This window comes from Acomys minous, assembly GCF_964271855.1.
Source record: "Acomys minous genome assembly, chromosome: 8".
Taxonomy (NCBI): Eukaryota; Metazoa; Chordata; class Mammalia; order Rodentia; family Muridae; genus Acomys; species Acomys minous.
The window spans coordinates 79,158,007-79,184,620 of NC_140489.1; positions in this window are offsets into that span (position 1 = coordinate 79,158,007).

The window sequence follows — 26,614 nt, forward strand, 5'->3', positions numbered from 1 at the left end:
AATATGAACTTCAAGTTACCAACATAACGCCACTGAACACAAATTGAGAAAGATACACAGTCACATAAAGACATGACCATAACATAACAACGGACATAATCTCAAGTATATATAATTGTTATGTGTAGTAAAAAATAATTGAAATACATTAATTATGTATTATTTTGTGAACAGTATATACATAAATACATTATAATCTAGTGTAACTAATATTTAAGAGTGATTATATTGTCTTATTTACTTTTATATTGCTGAGATGAGACATCATGACCAAGGCAACAGCAAAAGAAAGAATTTAACTGGAATCCTGCTTACAGCAGGTGAGTTCATGATCACCATGGCAGGAAGCCTGGTGGCAGGCAGCAGGCATGGTGCTGGAGCAGTAGCCGAGAGCTTATATCTTTTCCAGAAGATAAAGGGGGAGAGAGAGAGAGAGAGAGAGAGAGAGAGAGAGAGAGAGAGAGAGAGAGAAAGAGAGAGGGAGGGGGGGAAGAAAGAGGAAGAGGAGGAGGGAGGGAGGGAGGGAGGGAAGAAGGCAGGGAGGAAGGGACAGACAGAGAAAGACTGGGCCAGGTCTAGGCTCAAAGCTCAAAGCTCACCCCCAATGCCACACCTCCTCCAATGACCATGCCTCCTCATCTTTCTCACACAGCCCTAACAACTGTGAAACAAGGGTTCAAAAATGAGCCTTTGGGGAGTATTCTCATTTAACCAACCACATGTTTAGTAGTTAACTCAGAAAATTACTAAAAAGTAGACATGCACTCTTCCAAGTCATCATGAGACACTTCTAGTAGACCACTAGGTGTAGACTTTTCTCAAATATCAAATTGTACAAGCTGTTCATCTCAGTAAGTTAATGGAAATTAAATCACAGAAAAGACACGGATAAAGTTGAACACACTAACTAGAAAGCTTAAAGAGTGGACCAGGCCAACAGTTTTGAAATTCTCATGTGTTCTAGGCTTGAACAAAATATGTAAAGATAACTGCAAAAAGGGGGAGTGGTTTTATCAGTCTTGACATTACAAATATTAAAACGGGAAAACTAAAAATTTCTATATTGGAATAGAACCTAACTCTTCTAGTTAATGCTATTGGAGGTGAGATCATTGTCTTACATTTTTTTTTTCCAGAACATTTCATCAGTGCTTGGGAACAAATGGCTTTTGTGTGTTTTTTTCAATCCTCCAACTTAATTGAAACTTGCTAGTTCTAACAGCTTTTAGGATTTTCCTTCACATGCACAGAGACTGTTCAACTTATATCCTGACTAGTATGTCCCCTTAATTTTTTTATTCAGCCAGTTTCATGCATATCTATACAATGTGCTGTGTTCATACTAACCCACTATTAACCTCTCTTCATCCCTCTTGTAGATGGTCACGGATAAGCACTAGAGAACCACAATTATTAAACACACAGGCTTTCTCTTCAATAAAGGAAACTGACACCTGTTTACTTGGAAGGCTGGAGTACATGTTGTTTAATAACCTGGTGCTTTTTTTTTTTTCTATTCTGTTGTTGGGGACAGTAGGCCATATGGCCAATGTTCAGCCATCTTGTCAGAGCCTAGGTTCCTATTTCTCCAGCAGTCTGTCATTTACCAGAAACCAGTTGTGGTTCGGCAGCTAGACTAAAGATAAGATTTAGGTGGAGCCACCCTGTTGTAGTTTAGCATTTAGATTAGATAAAGATAGCAAAATATTTGGTGTGGCAGAACATTGTGACCTGCTTGGAATTCCTCACATCTTGAGATAGCCTGCAGCTGGGTTGCCATAGCAATATGCTTCCCTGCCCCCTGCCTTATAAAAACTCTGTGAAATTTTTTAATAAGTGGAGCTTGATCAGAATCCAGACTTGCCCTCATTTCTTTGTGTCTCCTGTCCCCCAACTTGTCTGCCCCCTCCACAGGTACCCATTGACGACCCCGCTGGCCGGGTCATTCTGTAAGCCTAAGCCTCAGCCGAACCCTTCATATGGTGAGCACTGTTTCCCAATAAAAACCCATCCTTATGAAAGAAGTTCCATGTACTTGGTGAAAGAATTTTCAATTATGCTTATTATAAACCCTTCCTCCATAGGCCCTTCTCTTGAGCACTGGTTCTCAGTGACTAGAATCCATTCTTGTGACAGAGATCACAGGTGCTTGTCAAAAGGCGTGGTCTTTGCAAAAGAGTTTCAATTGAGTCATGCCTCAAGCTTTGTTACATGGAAACTTTTCCCCAAACTTTTACCATGTTTAAATGTGTAAAATAAAATAAAATAACCCCCTTGGGTCAGACTCCAGAAGTTTGAACCAACCTGACTAACTATGTTGTTCCGAAACCGGGTTTCCTTCTTGCCTCTCAGTTTGTTTCCCTGCTTCCCTCAGCTGTGACACTTGCAGGATACCCCACACCTTCCCATTCCCTTCTTCAGAAGTAGACGCTTCCTATGTTCCCGTCTTTTTTATGTATGGGGTTTGTGCAGGTAGTCATAGCTATGGTGTATGTCCTGGCCCATGGGACAAATCAAACAGGGTTCCCTGGAAGAGGGAGTGAGGTTTGAAAGGGGGGAGGGGGGCAGGAATAAAGTAATTAAATAAAAAAGAAAAAAAGAAAGTGAACAGAAACTTGAGAAAAATTGAGTCAAGTCTGGAGATTTATGATCAAGACTCTCTTTATTGCAAGTGAGTAGACTCTCTATAGGAAGGTCTTCACAAGCTCTATTGTCATCTAGCTACCCCTAGCCCCCAGGCAAGAATAAAATCTTCTGAATAGTTCCCTGTAAGAACTTCCTTAATCCTCTGGGTAGTTCCCTGTAAGAACTTCCCTATTTCTTTCAAAGGTAAACAATCAAAGATAGCCTAAACACAGGCCTCCTCCAGCAAAAGTCAATAACTCAAAGGTCACAGCATGCAGCCTAAGAACAGATATTTTTGCATCTCTTTTTTTGTATTAAACATTTTTTCATATACACTTATGTTATATACACATATAGACAGTAAACTACCTATAGCAAGAAGAGCCATGACACAATCAGGAATTATATAAATGTTACATGCCTTAGTGTTTTGTCTATTTGTATTTGACAGCCTTGAAGAAAACATCTTTCCTATCTTCATGTGTCTAAAATTCTGAATGTAAATCACTATCATATCTAATCTTCACCAACTTAAAATATCTATCTAGACCTAGAAACATCATCTTAACCCCTAAACAACTAAGCTTAATTGTAAAACTAAACTATCTGGTCTTCAAGCCCATCAGAGACTTGTGAAGGAATAAAATTGATTCCTTGAGTATGCCGAGACTGCAGGTTAGTAGCTTTCCGAATGAGAAGACGACAGAGACCCTTTGCTGCCTTTGCTACCCAAAACTCGCTCTAATGGTGGAGCATCATTTCAGCCTTCTGACCCAATATATCTGACAGTCGTGTTTGTGAGGCAGGAACTATTGAGGACTTGCTTACCCTGGCTTGGCAGAGTTTGGCCATTGACTCTGTCTGAATCCAAGCTTGCCCTTTTTCGGACAGAATTCTGGAGAGTATGGGCTACTTCAGACATGGACTCTGGCCACCAAACTTTGATCACTTCCTCCTGGCAGGGCGGCCTTGCCAGGCTACAGAAGAAGAGGTTATGGGTAGTACAGATGAGACTTGACAGGCTGAGGTCAGATGTTAGGGGAGGAGGGCTCCCTTTTCTGAGGGCTAGGGGAGGGGGGGAGAGTAGATGAGGGAGGGGCTACAATCAAGATGTAAAGAATTTAAACTGCAGAACAAGCAGTTCACTTATATTACTAATCCCACTATATGGAAATAACCTCTGAAATTGGCTAAGACATGAATGTCTAGGCATAGACAATGCTTCTTGTTGGCTACAGAACCCATATGAATTATTATTAGATGCCATTTTTCATATGGCATGAATGAAGATTTACAGAAGTCATTTTTTTTTTTTTTTTTGCTCATACAAAGAGGAGAAAACCATCCTTAGTTGTTCTGTGCATCATGCACACCTTATACAATCATAATTTTAGGACTGTATTATACTTTTGAGAAACTATATGGGTGACTATTCAGGTAGCAAACGGTCTCTGTAATCTCATTTGGAAAGCTACTAACCTGCACTCCCAGCATACTCGGGTAATCAATTTTATTCCTTCTCAAGTCTCTGATGGGCTTGAAGACTGATAGTTTAGTTTTACAACTAAGCTTAGTTGTTTAGGGGTTAAAATGTTTTTAGGACTAGATAGATGTTTTAAGTTGATGAAGATGAGATATGATAGATATGATTTACATTCAAAATTTTAGACACAACAAGACAGGAAACATGTTTTCCTCAAGGCTGTCAAATACAAATAGCCAAATCACAAAGATTGTAACATTTATATAATTCCTGATTGTGTTGTGGTTCTTCTTGCTATAGGTAGTTTATTGTATATATGTGTAATAATATAAGTATATATAAAATATATTTAATAAAAAATAAAAATCTGAAAATATAAACAATATAGCTACTACACAACTGAAAGAAATATTCCAGCTTAATTACAGCTTCATTTCTGTATGCCCTGTATCCAAATGCCTCATGTCTCACAACAGGGTCTAGAAGTCTCCTATTTCATTTTCTTGTCTAACTGACTTGATAAGAACTTTTAGGGGAGGGGAGTAGGGGGGAAAGTAGGAAGGAGGGAGGAATGGGAGGATACAAAGGATGAGATAACAACTGAGATGCAATATGAATAAATTAATAATATATATATAAAGAACTTTTAGTAGTGTGTTAAATGTTTGTGACAGAGGTAAGCTTTTAGCTCTTCATTATTGAGTATGATGTTACTTATAGGTTCACCACAAATGACAATACCTGTGTGGAGGTACTTCTTTATATAATTAAATGGTTAAGTGTTTACGTTATGAAAGGGTGATAATTTTGTTATTATATGTGCATATAGGAAATAAAGAAATGACTAATCAAAATATATAAAAGTATAAGCTATTGGGATCAACATAGGTTTGAGTGAATTTGTTAATTTGATTATTATTTTTATTCTACCTCCATACCTCATATATATAATTATATATAATTTACTTATATATTATAAATTATAAGATAATTTATATAAAATAGTTATAATATAAATAAAATTACCTTTATACGTACCTTTAAAGGCAATTTTATATAATCATAAAATGTAAAAATATATTTAATTCTGCATTTTTAAATACAATTACCTTTATATATAACATATAATTTGTGTATTATATAATCACATTGTATATTATATATAATAACATGTTATATAAATTAATTTTATATAGTATATATATAATCATATTGTTTACCTTGAGCATATAATCTTTGTCAAATATACAAAAAACTTTTTTAAATCCACACACATATAGTCACTTGATTTTTGACAAAGAAGCCAAATCTATTCAATGGAAAAAGGACAGCACATTCAACAAATGGTGCTGGTCTAACTGGATATCTACATGTAGAAAAATGCAATTAGACCCATATTTGTCACCATGCACAAAACTCAAATCCAAGTGGATTAAAGACCTCAACATAAAGCTGGAGACACTAAATCAATTAGAAGAAAAAGTAGGGAAGAGAATGGAACTCATCGGCATAGTAGACAACTTCCTGAACAGAACTCCAACAGCCCAGAACTTAAGGTCAACAATTAATAAATGGGACCTCATGAGGCTGAGAAGCGTCTGTAATGCAGGAGACATTGTCAACAGAACAAAGCGACATCCTACAGACTGGGAAAAGATCTTCACCCACGCTACATGTGACAAAGGTCTAATATCCAAAATATGTAAAAACTCAAGAAATTAAACACCACCAAGTCAAATAACTCAATTGAGAAATGGGGCTCAGAATTAAACAGAATTCTCAACAGTGGAATATCAAATGGCTGAGAAACACTAAAAATATGCTCAATGTCTTTAGTCATCAGAGAAATGCAAATCAAAACAACTCTGACTTACATCCATCAGAATGGCTAAAATCAAAAATTCAAGTGACACCACATGCTGGCAAGGATGTGGAGAGAGAGGAACACTCCTTCATTGCTGGTGGGAATGCAAACTTGTACAACCACTTTGGAAATCTATCTGGCACTATCTCAGAAAACTGGGAATAAGGCTTCCTCAAGACCCAGCTATTCCACTCCTTGAAATATACCCAGAAAATGCTCTACCACACAAGGACATATGCTCAACCATGTCCATATCAGCCTTATTCAAATAGCCAGAACCTGGAAACAACCTAAGTGTCCCTCAGTAGAAGAATGGATAAAGAAACTGTGGTACATTTACACTATGGAATACTACTCAGGTACTAAAAACAAGGAATTCCCAAAACTTGTAGACAAATGGATAGAAGTAGAAATGATCATACTGAGTGAGTTAACCCAGAAGCAAAAAGACTTACATAGTATATACTCGCTTATAATTGGGCACTAGCCCAAAAGGCATGTCCCATGAAAGTCTTCACTTACCAGGATATTGGGATAGATGTGAGGACATCCCACTGGGACTCTCGGTAAGAGAAATATAGGAGATGGGGAAATAGAAGGACCCAGGGGTCTTAGAAACCTACAAGAAGAACATTGTGATGGGTCAATCGGAGCCCAGGAGGTTCTGCTCAAAGTATTGCACTAACCAAGGACAATACACGTAGTAAACATTGAACCCCTACTCTGATCTAACCAATGGACAGGACATTCTCCACAGTTGTTTGGAGAGTGGGGACTAACTCTGACATGAAATCTGGTGCCCCATATTTGACCACCTCCTCTGGGTGGGGAGGCCTGATGGCACTCAAAGAAAGAATAAGCAGGCTACCAAGATGAGACTTTCTAGCCTGTGACCATATAGTCAGGGAGGAGGTCCCCTTCAGTCATATACCTAGGAGAGGGGAATAAGGGGAAAGCAGGAGGGAGGGAGGAATGGGAGGATACAAGTGAGGGGATAACAATTAACTTATAATCTAAATAAATTAATAAAATAAAATAAATAACAAATAATAGGAACTCCTTAAGTTAATAAGCAACAATTTTCAAGGTAAAAAAAAAATCACACTACAATTGGTTTTAATTTCATATGGCGTAAATAAAATATTACAACTCAATATAAAATGTCTAATAAAAGGAACGCTGATTATCTTAAAAGTTGGCCACGTGAAATGCTAGTGCTATGTGGACAATGACAATATTCACACATTACTAAAAAAAAGTGCAAGAATGCCATCCACACTGTCTGAGAGCAGAAGGGGCCCGAAGCTTACATACAGTATGACCCCATTCATACAAGAGGTTTAGAATGTAAAGCAATCTAATCTATCTCTTCTGCACATGGATAATGTTGTGGTTAGAACTGCACACAGAGGACTTTCGGGTCCTGAAGACACTTATGAGCTGGATGCTGTTTGTTTTTCTGTACACATAGTTTATAAAATTACATTAAGTCATATACTTGAGATAGTGTACGGTTATCCATAAGTCCGCCACATGTTTGGTGTAGAATGAATAAAATTCTTGTTCTCCCCTGACTTACAAAGGTAAGGATGGGATGGGGTTAGGGGGAGCATGTGAATTCCGGTCAGCATCTAGCTTTTAGTTTATCCTGGTTAAAGGAGGGGTAACCCAAAGCGATGCAGTATGTAGTTGCCTGTAACACGTAAAAGTGGTCAAAACTAACAACACAAGCATCTCCCAGCAAAGCTTTTGATATTCTGTGCAATGCAAGGTAAGATAATGGACAAGTCCTAATGGAACCCTTTGAAGGCTGCTAAAAAAAGTCGGGCTCACTGCTGGAGCACTTAGCACCCATGACCTTTACTGCAGGCTCTCCAGACACTGCACAGAACACTGTTGTTTTCTGAAAGGAGCTGCCACACGAGGTCAGACATCCAGTCAGAAGCTGAACTCTAACCTGGTAAGTTTCAATGTGAGTTAAACTAGAGAATTTTTAACAAGAAAAATATTGCCCTTTTGAAGAGAGTGAATGATCCACATTTAAAAAAAAAAAAAAAACCTAAAACTAAATAGGATAGAAATTTCTTTCATACTTCCTTCTCTTTGCTGAAACAAAGAATTAAAGTCTTAGAAAATTCAGGATGTTGTCCATTGAGCATCACACTTGGCATTATCTCAAATATAAGCTCTCAATATACCTAATAGTTTATTAACATTTAGAAATTTTTAGGTCATGTCTACCTCTTTTCAATATCATACTGAAATGTGTAAGTAAAACTATTTTTTAAACAATATAGAATTTTAAAAGCTCTGTGTCATTGAAATTTAAGGATTACAAAACTTCAGAATAAATATTCTTGCAGGAATCATTAAATATACAATTGATGCCAGCTCAGCAGAGTTAAAACTCTTGGAATGCTGAAAGGTCAGTCCTGCAGGAAACAATAGTGAGAACTAGTTATCAATTTATGTGTTGGGCACATAGAAAAGGAGCTTCTTCTTATTTAATATATTAAACTAAATAACAATTTACATCATTTGGTAAGTTAAACTAAATAAGCTTCATCTCATTTAGTATTCAAGCAGCCCTAGTTACCACAGGAGCTTATGTAAAGGAGAAGATAGACAACCAATGTGAGATGTTTAAGTCTACAGCCCTTGTTTTTTATAAGAACCATGATGAGTATTGCTATGAGTAAACGATAAGTATCTATAACATTAGGTATATTATTTATTAAATGTAACATAAATTAAATGCTATGTGTATGCATGTATGCACATACCCTATGTTTTCTATATAGTCTCTGTAGTAATGTGTTTACTTAGTTTCTACTCATGGAAAATCTTTTTATTATATTTGGGATCATAAACAATACATCAAAGTGTATAATAGGTATTGAAATGTCAACACCCAAGCCTGACTAAACATTCAATGCAAAGAAGATACAATTAAAAATGATAACAAAATAAAAGTGTAAAACAACTGGGCTTAATTTGAATAGGAAATGCATGAGGTCTGCATAAAGAGGCTTGAAAACTTGAATTCAGAACTTCTAAGAAGATTATATTTTAAGACCTATTTTGTCTGCTTAAAGCATTAAATGAGTAAAAATGGAACTTACAGAAAACAGGCTACTCTCAGTGATTTCAAATGTGTTTAAAAGCCACTCTCCTACAGTTCCTATGAAAATAAAAAATAAGTTCAGGGGCATGTAGGAGTTTAGCACATACAAGCATTAGAGGAATAGAAACTCCTGGAAAATCTACCATCACCAGCAAAAGGTTACAGTTTTTACTCCCAATCTCTCCAGGAAGAAAAATGTAAATTAAGTATGCATGGCAGGGCTCCTTGGTGCATGTCTGTAATCCCAACACTTGGGAGTCAGAAGCTAGAGGATCTCTGTGAGTTCGAGGCCAGCCTAGTCTACAAAACAAGTCCATGACAGCCAAGCCCAAAAAAAACAAAAAGAAAGTAAAGATAAAAGTAAAGTATGCATGTAACTCAAAAATAGAAAAATCCAGAATGGCACAACAAACAAAAATGGTAAAGCAAGTGAGAAACAATAAAAAAACTAAAACAGGAAAGTAATTGTAGGCTGAAAAGCACCCGAAAAAACAAACTAATGTTTAAAAAAAATGAAGAAAACAAAAAACAAAGAATTATACATAGTGCAAGTGTGTGTGTGAGTGTGTGTGCACCAGTGACTAAGAAGGCCAGATCCTTTGGATTCCCTAGAGCTAGAGTTGTAGGTAGTTGTGAGCTATTAGTTGTGTGTTTCTGGTACAGAACTCGGTTCCTCAGCAAGAGTAGAGCATGCTGGTAACTGCTCATCCATCTCTTCCTCATTATAGTAAGGAGCTGTATCCTCTTGAAAACGAGGGTTCTAGTATGCACCAGACTGTTTGGTGTTGTTTCCCCAAGGGATTCTGAGGCTGTATTGAAAATCATATTCACTGGTGTTGAGTTTGCCTTAAGAATGATGCCTGGGAAGATAAGAGTGAGGAAATTACAATTGAGATGCAATGTAAGTAAATTATAATAAAAATAATTAATAAAAAAAATGATGCCTGTATTTCTTAGGTTTAGCATGTGAACTAAAATAAAAACAAATCGCACCTGCCTGTCAACACTTAAAGCAAGAAACTAATTAATCTTTAGTGTATTTTGACTCTGACATTTACTAAAATCTGCACCATTAAAAAGTCACAATGACCCAAATGTACCCTAGATGGATATGCAATAGTTATTGAATTTTACCTTTGAAACAATGTTCTAACACAAGAGTAGTGGCCCATGAAACTACTGACGGTCACATTTCTCTCATTGGATTAAAAAAAAAAAAAAAAAAGACAAAAGCTTCCTTTTTCTGAGTGCCTCTGGCCTCTCCTGGAGATGAATCATATTGAACACACAAACCACCTTTCTATAGGATAGAGTTTATTTGTGTTTTATTATTTATCAAACAGTAACTGAAGCATTTGTGAATAATAAAACGGTTCTCAAAATAAATGAGATTCCTTTCGCTCAGTTATTAATTATAAACCCTAAACTGGACTCTTTGGCCAGGAGTGGAGCTGCTCAGAATGAGCAGTACAAAGTGAGGACCCTGCTGGGTGGGTAAACTGATGACTCACTTTTAATATTAGGTTGAGCCGGGCACTCAAACTCTGCCAAGTCATCTCCACAGGGAGCCCCACTTCACCCCACTCACGTTTCCTAATAACAGCGCTCTGTTTCAACACTTCTCGAGCCAGCCCTGTTCCTGTGGTATTTTGATGTGAAAATGAAGGCGGCACGTACAATAATGAATTGTGGCGAGTTTTAGGGTGCGATTTTAAAGCAGCGAGTTGAAAAGCCGTGGATTATGACAATGGCAGGCGGCTGAGACCTAATGAAAATTAAAAATGATTCATCGTTAGTATCTTTTCTGTGTTGTTACAAAATGGCTTCCACCTGCACTAAGAGAAAGATAAATGTGGTGTTATTCTGAGCAGGAGGACGGTGCTGGTGGGGAGGAGGGGCATTTGATGCACGTATCCTTGTAAAAATAGGAGTTTGAAGCAGGTTTAATTTATAAACCGGAGGCCAAAGAAGTTTCATGTGACGCTGGCCAAGCATTGCTGTGTTTTGACGTTAGGGGTTTAAGCTATCAGGCTGGTTGAGATTTTTATGACCCCTTTAGACATGTTTATTTGAAATATCTCTGGTTTTCCTTGGTGAACTTTAGACATAGAAAAGAACCCCAGGGCACAGACTCACCTCTGCCAGATTTGTTTCCCATTTTTCTGCTCTCAGAACTCCAGCTCCACCACCATCGTCACACAGATCAAAAGGCCCGTGTTTATTGTCCAGGCCACATGGTGGAAAATATATCTCTGCACAAGCCCTGCATTAGGTTTCCTGCCCGAGAAGACAAACTCCTCTCTGTTTAGAAACAAAGATTGTTCTTAGAGAGTCCTGGACTTGCCTGAGAAGCTGCCTGCTTAGCTGTTGGCACCCCCCAGCACTGTTTCTCAACGGGAAGAAACAATTGCTATGGTTTTGTGTCTTTAATATCCGCCTCCCCTCCGACCCACCACAAGCCTCTCAGAAGTCCCCGCGCGTTGATCTTCCTCAGACAAGAGGCGACGGTGCAGAGAACAGGTGACTTGAACGTTTTCGCTGGATTTTGGAGAAGTCAGCCACACGCCAATCTCATCACTCTATCGGTTTCTCCTTCACGATTCTGCAGGTGCTTGTTCAAGGGATTAAAGAAAGTCCTTTAATTGACCAGATCCTGAACTAGGGCACCACCATGGGGCACACGGTATTACTCAGCAGCAGGGATTCAATTACCAAAGTCAACACAGATGTATCTTAAGTTCTCTATGAACCTATTTTTGTCCTAACCAGGCCACATGTAGCCCCAGTGGATTTTTCTTATTAGAAACCCTCTCTGTAATCCAAACTTGTGAAAAGTTCTCTACTTTGCTACAAGAACAGGCTTTTCCTGCCAAGAGCTTGAAGTGGTTTAAGAATTTATTAATAAAGCTTAAGAATCAGAAGGGACAAACTATGGACCAGAAAAAATATCTGTATGCCAATCTGTATGTATCTTCGTACCCAAGATAATTTAGAAATTCACCCAACTCAGTAACACAATAAACGATCTGGTTTTTAAAAAGCTTCTCACAGACATCTTTCCAAGGAGGACAAATCAGCGGGTGCAGGACAATGTGTTTGATGCCATTAATCATCAGGAAAGTGCATCAAAACTACACGAGCTCATAATAGAACTACCTTACAACCAGAAATCTTGCTTTCTGCTCCATCTTCAAGGACATTGAAATCAGTATGTTGAAACATTATCTACATCTTAATCCCTGTTCACTACAGAATTATCCACAAAAGCCAAGATCTGGACTCAACCCAAGGATTCCCTCAGCAGATGGAACGGATTAAGGAAATGTGCTGTTTTTGCATGATGCAACGTTAGTCAACTAGATTTTAAAAGATTTTGACATTTCCTATAACTGAGATAAAACTGGGGGCCATTACACTTTGTAGAATAAGCCAGGCAAATATTTCATGACCTCGTTTCTATATAAAATTTTAAATAATTAAAGCAAATAACTAGACGTTCATGATTTACTCCCATGTATATTTTCCAGGTCACACAACTTCAGAAGCCACATTAGAATGGTGTTTGGTAAAGGCTACCTAGGGAAGGGCATGGGAACATATTGACCAAAGGGTGGAGTTCCATGTAGGCAGGATAAATAACTTCATGAAAATACAGACACTACAACTTAACAATTTAGGAGAATAAATGTTAAATACAGAATCTGCCTTGACCTTGGTAACTGAATCCCTAATAGATAAACTTATGAATGTCACTGTGATGATAAATATGTAATGTATACTCACTCTAACACAACAGTGTACACTCTAATGTGTTCAATTTTCCTTTCTTAGCTGTACCTTGACAAAGCTAGGAGGGAAATGAGGCCATAAGATTAACTATGGTTTTCAGGCATAAGCGTTGCCTCTAGAGCCCTGTGTAAGCAAATTCCATAATAGAGGGATCTTCTTCTCTTGGCTTGGCTTTTTCCCCACCTCCTGCCCTCTCTAGTTCCCTTTTTCCTTCCTCCCTCTTCTTCTTATGACCAAACTTTTGTTTTTCTCTCACAAAATAAGCCACCGATATGCCTAAAAATAAATCAAAACTTTATAGAATATGTAAAAGTAAAGTATATGTAACATATAAATACAAGTCATATTTGAACACATTTTAAAATTTTATAATCCAATTCTCCATTCATTAAGAGCTAAATGGCATTGATCTGCACTATTACTTTCTCCTGATTCAGTTCCGTTTGCCTCATGTCCTTTCCCATAGTGAACCAACCTATACACACTGCTGAGGTAGTGATAATTGGTCTCATCTTTTCGGGTATATATGTTTAGAGTGTATTTGTTGTGTTCACTTTCAAAGCTGTGTTGAGCACTATACAGGGGCACAAACAATGTGTTGTTTAAAAAAAAACTGTGGCATTTTTACAATTTATAAAGTCTAACCTAGGCTACGTAGCAAGATCTTCTCTCAAAGACAACAAAATTGAAGATGGGCAGGAAGAGGTGCTTTTAAGAACTGAATGTATAAGTATGCACAGGAATCTGTAACAAAGAAGACATGTGTGCTGCAGGAAGTCCTGAAGAAGGAAAGCACACAACAGACAAAAGCTAAAGTTCCAAATGACTCGCCTTTAAATGAATGTGAACCTCCACTTCATGTAACGAGCTGTGTAAACAGCAGTTTTCCACTTGAGAGTTAAAAACTGAAGAATTGTAGTAAACAGTCAACTTTGTGGATACAAAGAAACGAATTCCACTGATTATACCACAATAACATATAAAATTAAGACTATCATCAGACTTCTAACATACCAGCATAAGAAATGCCTCAGACTGAGGAACCAAAAAAGAAGCACAGACATGGCTGACCCACACAAGCCTCCCTCAAGCATGGAGACTGTAAACTAAGTTTTGTGAGCGTGGAAGAATTCATAAATTACTGCTCCCGCGAGTGTTCCCTGAAAATTCCAGTGAACAGACTTCATAAGACAAAACGTTTTGCAGATACATCAAAATGAAGATGTGGTGACTGTTGAGAGTGCCTCTTAACAGGTCAGTGCTACAAATGACCCTAAGGAACGTAGTGACTGCAAAGGCAGCTATAGCACAGAGAGATAAAACTAACAGAATTAGTGGCCAGAAAGAACAGAAGAAGAATAAGCCTTCAGCTCCGTTACATTTGTTTCCAGTGGAATGCATTGCTTATTGTTTTAACTCACAGTGACCTCACTGTACTGAAGAAATACCAGAAGCAGCTCCTTCACCCCGCTTTGCTGTTTCTTACTGAACTGCTGTTTCTCCCGCCCCACATTTGTCCTTTGCTGTCTTTATTGGCTGAGATTCCCTTCAGTTTCTCTACAGATTCATTTATGAGTTCCCACGAATGATCGAAAGCCTATTGGGTTTTGTCTTTATGTGTTTATTTATTTAGCACAATGCCCTGAAATTCTGTCTGTCTTGTGGCAGATGTGTTTCCTTTTTTAAATTTCTGACAAGTATTCCATTCTATGAAGGATTGTGTGTCCCGTCTTCATCCATAATCTTTGGCTGGAAGGATACATGTCCAAATACAAAGTAGAACACAATAGAATTAATTCCATCTACCATGACTTTGAGTTCCTGTATGAGACAGTTGGTCTATATTTACAGTTTTAAGAAAATGTCATATGGTTTATATACAGACTCTGCTTTGTTTATAGTGACACAGACAGTACATATGGTTTTATCCCTGTGTCCTGTGTTGTTTGAATATTTATTTGTTTTTCTTATTTTTGTCTTTTTTAATAATACTCCACTAAGACTGCAATAACGTCTTGTGCACTAGATTTGTATTTCACTGATCATCAGTGAAAACAAGCATTTTTCATGAATTTGGTGGCTGTTTGTCTTCCTTTGAGAAGTATCTGTTTAGTATTTTAGCCCAAGTTTACTTTACATTGTTGTTTTAGGAAGTTCAGCTTAGTGAGCTCCTTTTATGCTGTAGATGTCATTACGTTGACAGATGAGGGATTTGCACATTGTCTTAGTTGCTGGTCTATTGGGGCTAAAAGACACCATGACTAAGACAACTCATGAAAGAAAGCATTTAATAGGGCTTGCATACAGTTTCATAAGGTTGGTCAAAGATTATCACTGCAGGAGACAGGCCAGGCATGGTGCTGGAGCCATAACTTAGAGCTTTACATCCTGATCTGCAGGCAGAAAGAGATACTGGGCCTGGAGTTGGCTTTGAAACCTCAATGCTCACTCCTAGTGACACACCCACTTCCTCCAACAGGGCTACACTCCCTAATCCTTCCCAAACAGTACATAAACCTGGAAGTAAACATGAAAACATATGAGCCTATGCATCCATTCTCCTTCCAACAATGATACACATACTCAGTCTGGTTCTAGAGATTGTCTAAGCTTTGCTGGCTGTTTGTTGGGTGGTGCTAAAGCTCCTTTGTTTCATAGAATCTCATTCTGTATCTTGTTTCTGTGTCTCCAGGTTCAAGCTTTTAAAAGGATCAGTACCTGGACCAATGTCTTGAAGATATAGATAGATAGATAGATAGATAGATAGATAGATAGATAGATATAGATAGATATAGATATATAGACATATATATTTGTAGACTCAACTTTGTGTTTAACATTATGTCTCTGATCCATTTTGAGATGATTCCATATGTGGTTAAATGAAGAAATTTAGCTATTTTCTTCTGAATATGATGACACTGCCTCATTAACTATATGTTCTTGTGCTTTTGTAAAGATCAGTTGGCTCTCTGAATATAAATTCATGTAAATTCTGTGCTCTGTATGCTATTCTACTGGCCTGAGTATCTGTTTTAAAAGCCAGTCTCATGTTTAGTTACTGTAGTTTTTCAGTGTTTTTGAAAGCAGGTACTACAATCCTTTCAACCATTCTGCTTGCTGTTTATTTTGCTTCAATTAGTGCTAGCGAGAATTTAGGAATTAAGTCTCTCATGCATGAACCCAAGAGGAGACATTCAACCACAGCATCTCAAATGTTAGAATCATAAATAGTTTTAAAATTGAGATCACCTAATTGATCAAAACAAGTATATTCAAAAGTCAACTAGAAATAAAATGACTCTTTGGCTGGGGAGAATGCTCAATGCCTAAAGCACTTACTATATATACATGAAGATCTATCTGAGTCCAAATTCCCAGAACCCTCCTCCAAATAAAAAGAAGGCAAAGACCAACATTACAAGTTGTCCTCAGACTTCTACACAGGGACTGTGGTACACATACACACACACTTACACACACACACCCACACACACACACACACACACGCATGCACACAGATCATATACATACACACATGCACACACAAAACACAAACACAGCACTCTTTGTGTGAGTTAAAGTCATGCTTCTGCCTATTACACACTTAGATAAAGGACATGTTTATTATGGATTGGAGCAATGTCTGGAAATAAAAATGTCTGAAATTAAAAATGGGCTAAGTGTGGAAAAAGGTTAGCTAAAGCTAGAAGTCTTGGGATAAAATGAGCCTTTAATAATGGATTCTAAGTATTCTACAGCCTAGTAGAATAAACATGTATGTCTAGAAGAGAGAAAACTGCTAGGTATGTTCAATCCATGACTAGTGAGCCACAGGTTGCCAAGATAGCTATGGATATAACCCAATACAAAATTTTAACTAACATAAAGAATTATGAAATTTTTGTGTATGTTTTTAAATACATTTGCAAAGTTTTTGAATGTGAACTTTGTATATAACATATCACAATGTCAAAAGATTGGGCACTTCTGCCAGTGTCCTCCATTAACGTTACTCTTTGTTCAGATATAAGATGGATACATCATGTGTATCCTTTCACCACAATTTCGTGGCCCTGTGATTCTTTTTGACCTAGTTACATGTTTGCTAAGAAAATTCCTGAGGGTGATGTTTCTGGATAACTTTTACAAGAAGATGAGACCTTAGAGAAACATACATCAAAATTGTAGCTTCTGGGAAATTTAAATTTCTCATTGCAAATTCTACTGTTTCTTTCTTGGCATGATTTGGATTTGAAGCTAACTTGACATCAAAGTTACCTGTGTTGATGTTGTAGTCTTGAGCTCCAAGTTCTTGTCTTCAAATTTATTCATTATTATTCACTGATTATACCTCCCGCTTGAATTGCTAAAATCAAGTAAATCTCCATAGTACAAAGGTGCCTATAGTGAGAAAGCTTTTGGTTCAGTAAGACTGAGAACTGACTTAGTAAAAGTGTGCTGAGTGCTCAGTATGTATCTTCCTAAGTGTTTGAGATTCATCAAAGAACAAAAAATAGACAGACAAGATATCCCCCTGGATTCCTGTTACAGCCCTAGTAATGGCTGAGGGTGGTGATGTATCCTCCTGGCAGTTTTCTGGTACCTTCTATGCAGATGTTCAAATCTATTTAAAACATCTGCCTCAGTTCTAATATATTATGTAATATAATTAGTAAGTTGCTGATCTTGCTGTTCATGTTGAGGTGTGAACTGAATAGATTTATTCAATAATAGCTCATGGTGGGTCTGAGTAACTGAATAAAAGTTAGTAACATCTAGCTTCCAAGATGACCACGTCAAACATGCACTGTATCTAATCTACAGGAAGGTGACTAGGGACTCGACTGGGAGCCACAGATCTCAAGACCTGGAGAACACTAGGTGAGAGGGGTCTACACAGTGTAAATCACAGGTGGGTCTAGACTCAGGTCATCCAATGGCCCATGGAATATGGTGGCCCAGTCCACAGAGTCTGGACTGGAAGCTGCCTGTGAAGTGCAACCATGCTCTATAGCACAAACTCGGTGTATGGGACTGAACTCTGGGCAGTGAAGCACCAGAGCTCCTAGCCTGGGGAACTGTCAGGAAAATGGGTGGATCTGTCCCCAGACCCCCTCCCACCCACCCCGCACCAATCCACAAAAAGCTCCAAGTGAGGCCCACATGGGGCCTCAAATATCTGTGGACATGTTATTCAGCCATAGCTATGCAGTCTAAATGGGTTGAGGCAGAAACCTAGAGAACTGCCCCAGTGGACCTCCTGCACAATTAGGCACAACTGACCTGGCCCAGGCAGGCTCCAAAGCCCAGTGGGGCTTCCCATGCTCTCAGAAGAGGCTGGGCAGGCCTGAGGGGAAAGAGCAGAAAACTGAACAGCCCCCCCCCAACCCAGTGGTAGTTCCCAAGTGTTCAGAAAGTACTGATCCACCAAAGCTGTGCAATCTAAACAGGACCAGGCAAGAACATATCTATCAGCCCCAGCAGACTGTCTCTGCACAATTGGAAAGAACTGACCTAACCTAGCCAGGCTCCATAGCCTAGCAGGGCCTCCCATCAGAGACAGCAAGATGACCAAAGGCCAGCATAAAAAACATAAACAACAAAAACCAAAACAATATGGCATCTTCATATCCGAGCTATCCCCCAAAAAGGAACCCTGAGAACTCAAATACAATTGAAATACAAGAAAATGACCCCAAATCCTTAGAAAAGAATATGATAAGGGAAGAAATGGGAAAAATGCATTTTAAAAAATGCAGGAAGATACAGCCAAACAGGTTGAACATAAAAGAGGCCTATAGAGAGGCACTGGACGAAATTCAGGAAAATACAATCAGATGAAGGAAATCAATAAAACAGTTCAAGATCTGAAGATGAAAATGGAAACAATGATAAAGGCACAGAGAGAAGAAAAATGAGAACAAGAGAACTTAGAGAAGAAAGCAAGCAACACAGAGGTAAGCTTCTCTAACAGAATTCAAGAGATGGAGGAATGAATTTCAGGACTAGAAGATACAATTGTAAAACTTGAAGCAGCCATCAAAGAAAATGCTAAATCTGAAAAATTCCTGACATGAAACATCCAGGAAATCAAAGATACCATGAGAAGCAGAAACCCGAGGATAATAGGCTTTGAGGAAAGAGAAGATGCCCGACTCCAAGGCCTAGAAAATATTTTCAACAAAATCATAGAAGAAAATTTCCCCAATTTAAAGAAGGAGCTGCATATAAACATACAAGAGGCCTACATAACACCAAATAGAATAGACCAGAAAAGAAAATCTTTGTGCAACATAATAATCAAAACATAAAATATACAGAACAAAGAAAAATATTAAAAGTAGCAAAGGGAAAGGGCCAAGTAACATACAATGGCAAACCTATCAGAATTAAACATACCTTCTCAGCAGAGACACTAAAAGCCAGAAGGGCCTGGACAGAGGTCCTGCAAACCCTAAGGGACCAAATATGCCAGTCCAGACTTCTATACCCAGAGAAAGTATGAATAACCATTGATGGAGAAAACAAAATATTCCATGACAAAAACAAATTCAAACAGTACCTATCCACAAATCTGGCCTTACAGAAACTATTAGAAGAAGGAAAACTCCAACCCAAAGTGACAAGCTACAACCAGAATTACACAGGAAATAGATAACTACACAAAACTACACAAAAACATAACTACACAAACACTCTACTGCAACCACCATCAAAATCATGTGACTTAACAGGCACTGGTCATTATATCTCTCAACATCAATGATCTCAATTCTCAACAACAACAACAACAAAAAGACACAGACTAACAGAATAGATACTTAAACAAGATCCAACATTCTTCTGCATTCAAGAAACACATCTCACACACAAGGGCAGACATTACCTCAAGGTAAAAAGCTAGATAAAAATATTCCAAGCAAATGGTCACAAGAAGCAAGCTGGTGTAGCTGTTTTAATATCTAATAAAATAGACTTTCAACCAAAATTAATCAAAAGGGATCAGGAAGGACACTTCATAGTCATCAAGGGTAAAGTCAATCGAGATGACATCACAATTCTGAACATCTTTGCTCCAAATACAAGGGCATCCATATTTGTAAAAGAACTATTAACAACGCCTAAACCACCCATTGATCCCCACCCAACTAAAACACCCCACTTTCACTGAAGGATAGGTCATTGAAAGAGAAACTAAACCAAGAAATAACATTATTAACCAACATCATGAATCAAATGGATCTAAGAGATATTTACAGAACTTTCACTGAAGCACAAAAGATTATACCTTCTTGTCAGCACCCCATGAAGCATTTTCCAAAATTAATCACATAGTAGGTCACAAAACAAGCCTCAACAAATACAAGATGATTGAAGTAATACCTTGTATCCTATCAGATCACCATGGCCTAAGGCTGGACTTCAACAACAACAAAAATAACAAAAAGCCTACACACACATGGAAACTAAACAACTCTCTACTTAATGACACCTGGGTCAGGGAAAAAATAAAGAAAGAAATTAAGGACTTCCTGAAATTCAATGAAAATGAAGGAACAACATACCCAATTTGTGGGACACATTGAAAGTGCTGCTAAGAGGAAAATTCATAGCACTAAGTGCCTTTAAAAAGAAATTGGAAATATACCACATAAACAACTAAACAACTCATCAAGAAGTCCTAGAAAAAGAAGAAGCAGAAACAACCAAGAGGAGCAGACGTCTGGAAATACTCAAACTCAGGACTGAAATAACTAAATTAGAAACAAAGAGAACAATTAAAAGAATCAACAAACCAGGAGCTGGTTCTTTGAGAAAATCAACAAGAGAGACAAACCATTAGCCACATTAATTAAAAGGCAGAGAGACACTATCCAAATCAACAAAATCAGAAATGAAAAGGGAGACATAATAACAAGCATTGAAGAACTACAAAGAATTATAAGATCCTACTTTAAAGGCATATATGCCACAAAATTTGAAAATCTAAAGGATATGGATAATTTTCTTGATTGATTCCATTTGCAGAGGAAGAAATTAGGAAAACTACACTCTTCACAATAGCCACAAACAATATAAAATATCTAGGAATATCTCTAACCAAGCAAGTGAAGAACTTGCTTGAAAAAACTTTAAATCTCTGAAGAAAGAGATTGAAGCTGACATCAGAAGATGGAAAGATCTCCTTTGTTTGTGGATCAAGAGAATTAACATAGTCAAAATGGCCATCTTAACAAAAGCAATTTACATATTCAATGTAATCCCTACCAAAATACCTACACAATTTTTTAAAGATATTGAAAAATCAATTCTCAACGTCATATGGAAAAACAAAGAACCCAGAATAGCTAAAACAATTCTGTACAATAAAAGATCCTCTAGAGGAATCTCCACACATGATCTCAAGATGTACTGTAGAGTAACAGTAATTAAAATCGCATGGTACTGGCATAGGAATAGGATGGTTGATCAATGGAATTGAATTGAAGACCCAGAAATAAATCTACATACATATGGATACTTGATTTTTGACAAAGAAGCCAAATCTATTCAATGGAAAAAGGATAGCATCTTCAACAAATGGTGCTGGTCTAACTGGATGTCTACATGTAGAAAAATGCAAGTAGACCCATATTTATCACCATGCACAAAACTCAAGTACAAGTGGATTAAAGGCATCAACATAAAACCAGACACACTAAATCTGTTAGAAGAAAAAAATGGGGAAGAGCATGGAACTCATCGGCACAGTAGACAACTTCCTGAACAGAACTCCAACAGCCCATGCCTTAAGGTCAAGAATTAATAAATGGGACCTCGTGAGGCTGAGAAGCTTCTGTAATGCAGGAGACACTGTCAACAGAAAAAAGCAACTGCCTATAGACTGGGAAAAGATCTTCACCCACGCTACATGTAACAAAGATCTAATATCCAAAATATATAAAGAACTCAAGAAATTAAACTCCACCAAGGTGAAAGAACCAAATTAAAAAATGTGGCTCCAAATTAAACAGAGACTTCTCTACAGAGAAATATTGACTGGCTGAGAAACACTTAAAGAAATGCACAACATCCTTAGTCATCAGAAAAATGCAAATCAAAACAACTCTGAAATTCCATCTTACATCCATCAGAATGGCTAAGATCAAAAACTCAAATGACAGTATATGCTGGCAAGGATATGGAGATAGAGGAACACTCCTTCATTGCTGGTGGGAGTGCAAACTTGTACAACCACTTTGGAAATCTATCTGGCGCTTTCTCAGAAAACTGGGAATAGGGCTACCTCAAGACCCAGCTATTCCACTCCTTGGAATATACCCAAAAGATGCTCCAGCACACAACGAGGACATATGACGATGTTCATAGCAGCCTTATTCATAATAGCCAGAACTTGGAAAGAACCTAAATGTCCCTCAGTTGAAGAATGGATAAAGAAACTGATACACTTACACTATGGAATACTACTCAGCTATTAAAAACAAGGAAATCCTGAAATTTGCAGGCAAACAGATGGAACTAGAAAAGTCATACTGAGTGAGTTAACCTAGACTCAGAAAGACTCGCGTGTTATATATATTCACTTATAATTGGACACTAGCCCAAAAGGGATGTCCCATGAATGTCTTCACTCACCAAGAGATTGAGATAGATGCGGGAACTTCCTATTGGCACTCTAGGTGGGAGAAGTATGGAAGAATGGGAAAATAGAAGGATTTAGAGGGTCCTAGAAACCTACAAGAAGAACATCATAATGAGAAGATCTGGACCCAAGAAGGCCTGCTCAAACTACTGCATTGACCAAGGACCAAGGACATACAGCAATCATTGAACCCCTATTGAGATCTAGCCAATGGACAGGACTTTCTCTCCACAACTGTGTGGAGAGCAGGCACTGACTCTAACATGAACTCCACTGCCTCCTATTTGACCACTTCCCCTTGGTGAGGAGGCCTGGTGGCACTCAGAGAATGGAAAAGTAGGCTACTAGGATGAGATTTGATAGGCTGTGACCGTATTGTGGGGTGGATGTCCCCTTCTGTCACAGACCTAGGGGGAGGGGAATAAGGTGAAAGAGGGATGGATGAATGGGAGGATATAAGTGAGGGGATAACAATTGAGATGTAATCTGAATAAATCAATTAAATAAAAGAGTTAGTAACATCTATACCTATGTACTCAAGCAGGAAGCAGGATGCTTCTGTTTCTGCTTCTGAAAGAACATCTTACTAAAACACACACCACATTTTTAACATTCTTAAGACAATATTTGCAAACATCCCATTCCTACAATTTTTTCTTGCAACTTCAAACTCTGTTCCTATAGATTCTGAATCTTTGTAGCCTCACCTCATCATCACTACATGTTGGTTTTATATGCATGTGTGTGTGCATTTGTGTACACATATAACTATATATTTTTATATACAGATTAGTGGGAGCAGGGGCACCAACACATCCATCTGTGAAAGCATTATTAAGTTAGTCATTTATTTTAATAAGATATCTTCTTTAAGGTACCAGGACTTTTCTGCAAAGAAAATGAGATAGAAAATTAGATTTTTACTAACATAGAAAATATTCTAAAGCTGGGAGTGTTCTATACACGCACTGAGGCCGGTAACTTGTACTGTGCCTGTTTCATGAGGTCTCAGCAAGCATTTCCAATCAGAGTAACTTTAGTGCAGACCTCTGCCTGCATACTAACATCAGCAACTTTATAATCCTATTACATAATATTTTAGAACTGAAGCACACTGATTAAACACTTTAAATAAAGTCTAAAATAGGGTCATTCACTTCATATTTATCCATGAATTTAGGAGGTAATTGTAGAAAAGTGGCAATATGGTTTTTCTTTCATGTTGAGTCTCAGCTTCCGTTTCTTCCATCTGTTTCTCGTGCATTTTTTTTCCAGGATCTGTTCTTAGAAACAGTCCATATTTTAAATTTTCAAGGCTTCTCAAATGCCAAATACTCTCATTTCTTTCAACCCTATCTGATGGAGATTTTATCGTCTTAATTTTATTCAGCATTTACATGAGCACCTCAAATCTAACCTGAACAAGCCAGAACTTCTTGTCTCATTGGTGATTATTGCTACCTTGATTATTCTTTCCCAACTGGTAGTAATTTGGGGCAACTCCGAATTTCTCTATCCTTAACATGATCATGGGAAGTTCCAGACCTCCCTATTTTCTTCCCACCCACCCCACCACTTTTCTTCTCTTTCTTCTACATCCTATATCACTGGCATTGTGTCCTTATCAGTGCTCTCACTGGGACCACTGCAATAATCTAGTTCATTGTTCCTGAGGCAGCCAGTAACAAAGCTAACTTTAGGGTTTACATGCGGTGATTGCATTTTCACATCAGGAATTCCAAACGTGTGGTTTTATCTTATTGAGCAGGTTGTGGAGCAGTTAGGGAATGGCTACTCTCTTTTTTTAATTTTTATTTTATTAATTTATTCAGATTACAACTCAATTGTTATCCCATCATTTGTATCCTCCCATGCCTCCCTCCCTTCTGCTTTCACCCTATTCCCCTCATCTAGGTCTAAGACTGAGGAGGACCTCGGTCATAGGCTATCAAGTCTCATCTTGGTAGCCTGCTTATTCTTTCTTTGAGTGCCATCAGGCCTCCCCACCAAGGGGAGGTGGTCAAATATGGAGCACCAGTGTTCATGTCAGAGTCAGTCCCCACTCTTCACATTACTATGGAGAATGTCTTGTTCATTGGCTAGATCAGAGTAGGGGTTCAATGTTTACTACTTGTATTGTCCTTGGTTAGTGCAATAGTTTGAGCAGAACCCCCTGGGCCCCGATCCACTCATCATTATATTCTTCTTGTAGGTTTCTAGGACCCTCTGGGTCTTTCTATTTTCCCATCTCCTATATTTCTCTTATGTAGAGTCTCAGTAGGATGTCCTCACATCTATCCCAATATCCTGGTAAGTGAAGACTTTCATGGGACATGCCTTTTGGGCTAGTGTCCAATTATAAGTGAGTATATACCTTGTGATTCTTTCTGCTTCTGGGTTAACTCACTCAGTATGATCATTTCTAGTCCCATCCATTTGTCCATAAATTTCGGGATTTCCTTGTTTTTAATAGCTGAGTTATATTCCATAGTGTAAATATACCACAGTCTCTTTATCCATTCTTCAACTGAGGAACATTTAAGCTGCTTCCAGGTTCTGGCTATTATGAATAAGGCTGCTATGAACATGGTTGAGCATATGTCCTTGTTGTGTGGAGGAGCATCTTCTGGGTATATTCCAAGGAGTGGAATAGCTGGATCTTGAGGTATCCCTATTCCCAATTTTCTGAGAAAGCACCAGATAGATTTCCAAAGTCATTGTACAAGTTTGCATTCTCACCAGCAATGAAAGAGTGTTCCTCTTTCTCCACATCCTCACCAGCATGTGGTGTCACTTGAATTTTGGATCTTAGCCATTCTGATGGGTGTAAGATGGAATCTCAGAGCCCTTTTGATTTGCATTTCTCTGATGACTACAGACGTTAAGCATTTCTTTAAGTGTTTCTCAGCCAAAGAATGACTACTCTCTTACACCAAGTGGGGGGTGGTACAAAATGAACATTGTTGACATGCAGTGTGTCAATGTATTACCTGCAGGCAATTGGTAACTCAGATCAAGAAAATGAATAACAAAATTAATCTAACATTAATTCTTTGAGTATGGACCTTAACATACTCCAAGCCTCCCTCTTCTGCTCAGACTTCATCAGTAGTTTCCATCCAGAATAGAATAAAGAGCCAGATCTGTATCCTATCATTAAAAAATATCTATTATCTTCTTTTTCTTCAAAATAAATGTTCAGCACCCTTACATACTCTGTGAAACAAAACGGCAGTGTTCTGTGGCTTATGGCAGGAGTTTTATCTATCATTTATATCAGTAAACTTTGCTCAAACCTGTCCCCTCAGCCTGTAAGGTGGCACATGCCTGTAATCCCATCACTCTGGGAGGCAGAAGCAGGCCGACCTCTGTGAGTTCGAGGCCAGCTTTGTCTACAACGTGAGTCCAGGACAGCCAAAGATACACAGAGAAATCATGTCTCAAAACAAAAACAAAAACACAAACAACCCTTGTCACCTCCAGGGTAGTACCTTCCCTAGATGCCCACACTACTTGTACTGGATCTCTTTTTTCACCTGTAAATTTCAGTATTTGTATCAAATATACAGTAAAAGTCCCTCTGTATGTAGTCATTTATGCCCAAATAATTAGCCCCATTAATGTGTCTGTCACCCTCATGAGAGGGCGAACTGTTTTAGAAAATAATATGTTCTATTAATTATTATTAAGTACTTGCAGTTCATTGTAGACAATTAATGCAAGTTTACAAATTAATGAAATTAACCTAGGGTTCTGGCCTTGTGGTCCACCTATGGACTAAGTATGCATATTCCTCTGGATAGCTTTATCATTAGATTTGTCTGTGTGGAATTATATGCTTCTACAAAGAAATAGGTGGACTCAATGATTGCCTGACCCATATATAAAGCTGAGACTTTATATTTTGAGAATTCCATATGTACTTTTAACAACTTCTAACCCCTCCAACATGCAGAACCATGGAGTGAGTTGGGAACTCTTTGGTTACTGTTATAGCCCCTTTCAATCACATTAACTATACTTTTCAACACCACTGTCCTCCTGTAGAGAGTTCATCTTATACATGTGCTCCACTTGAGGTAA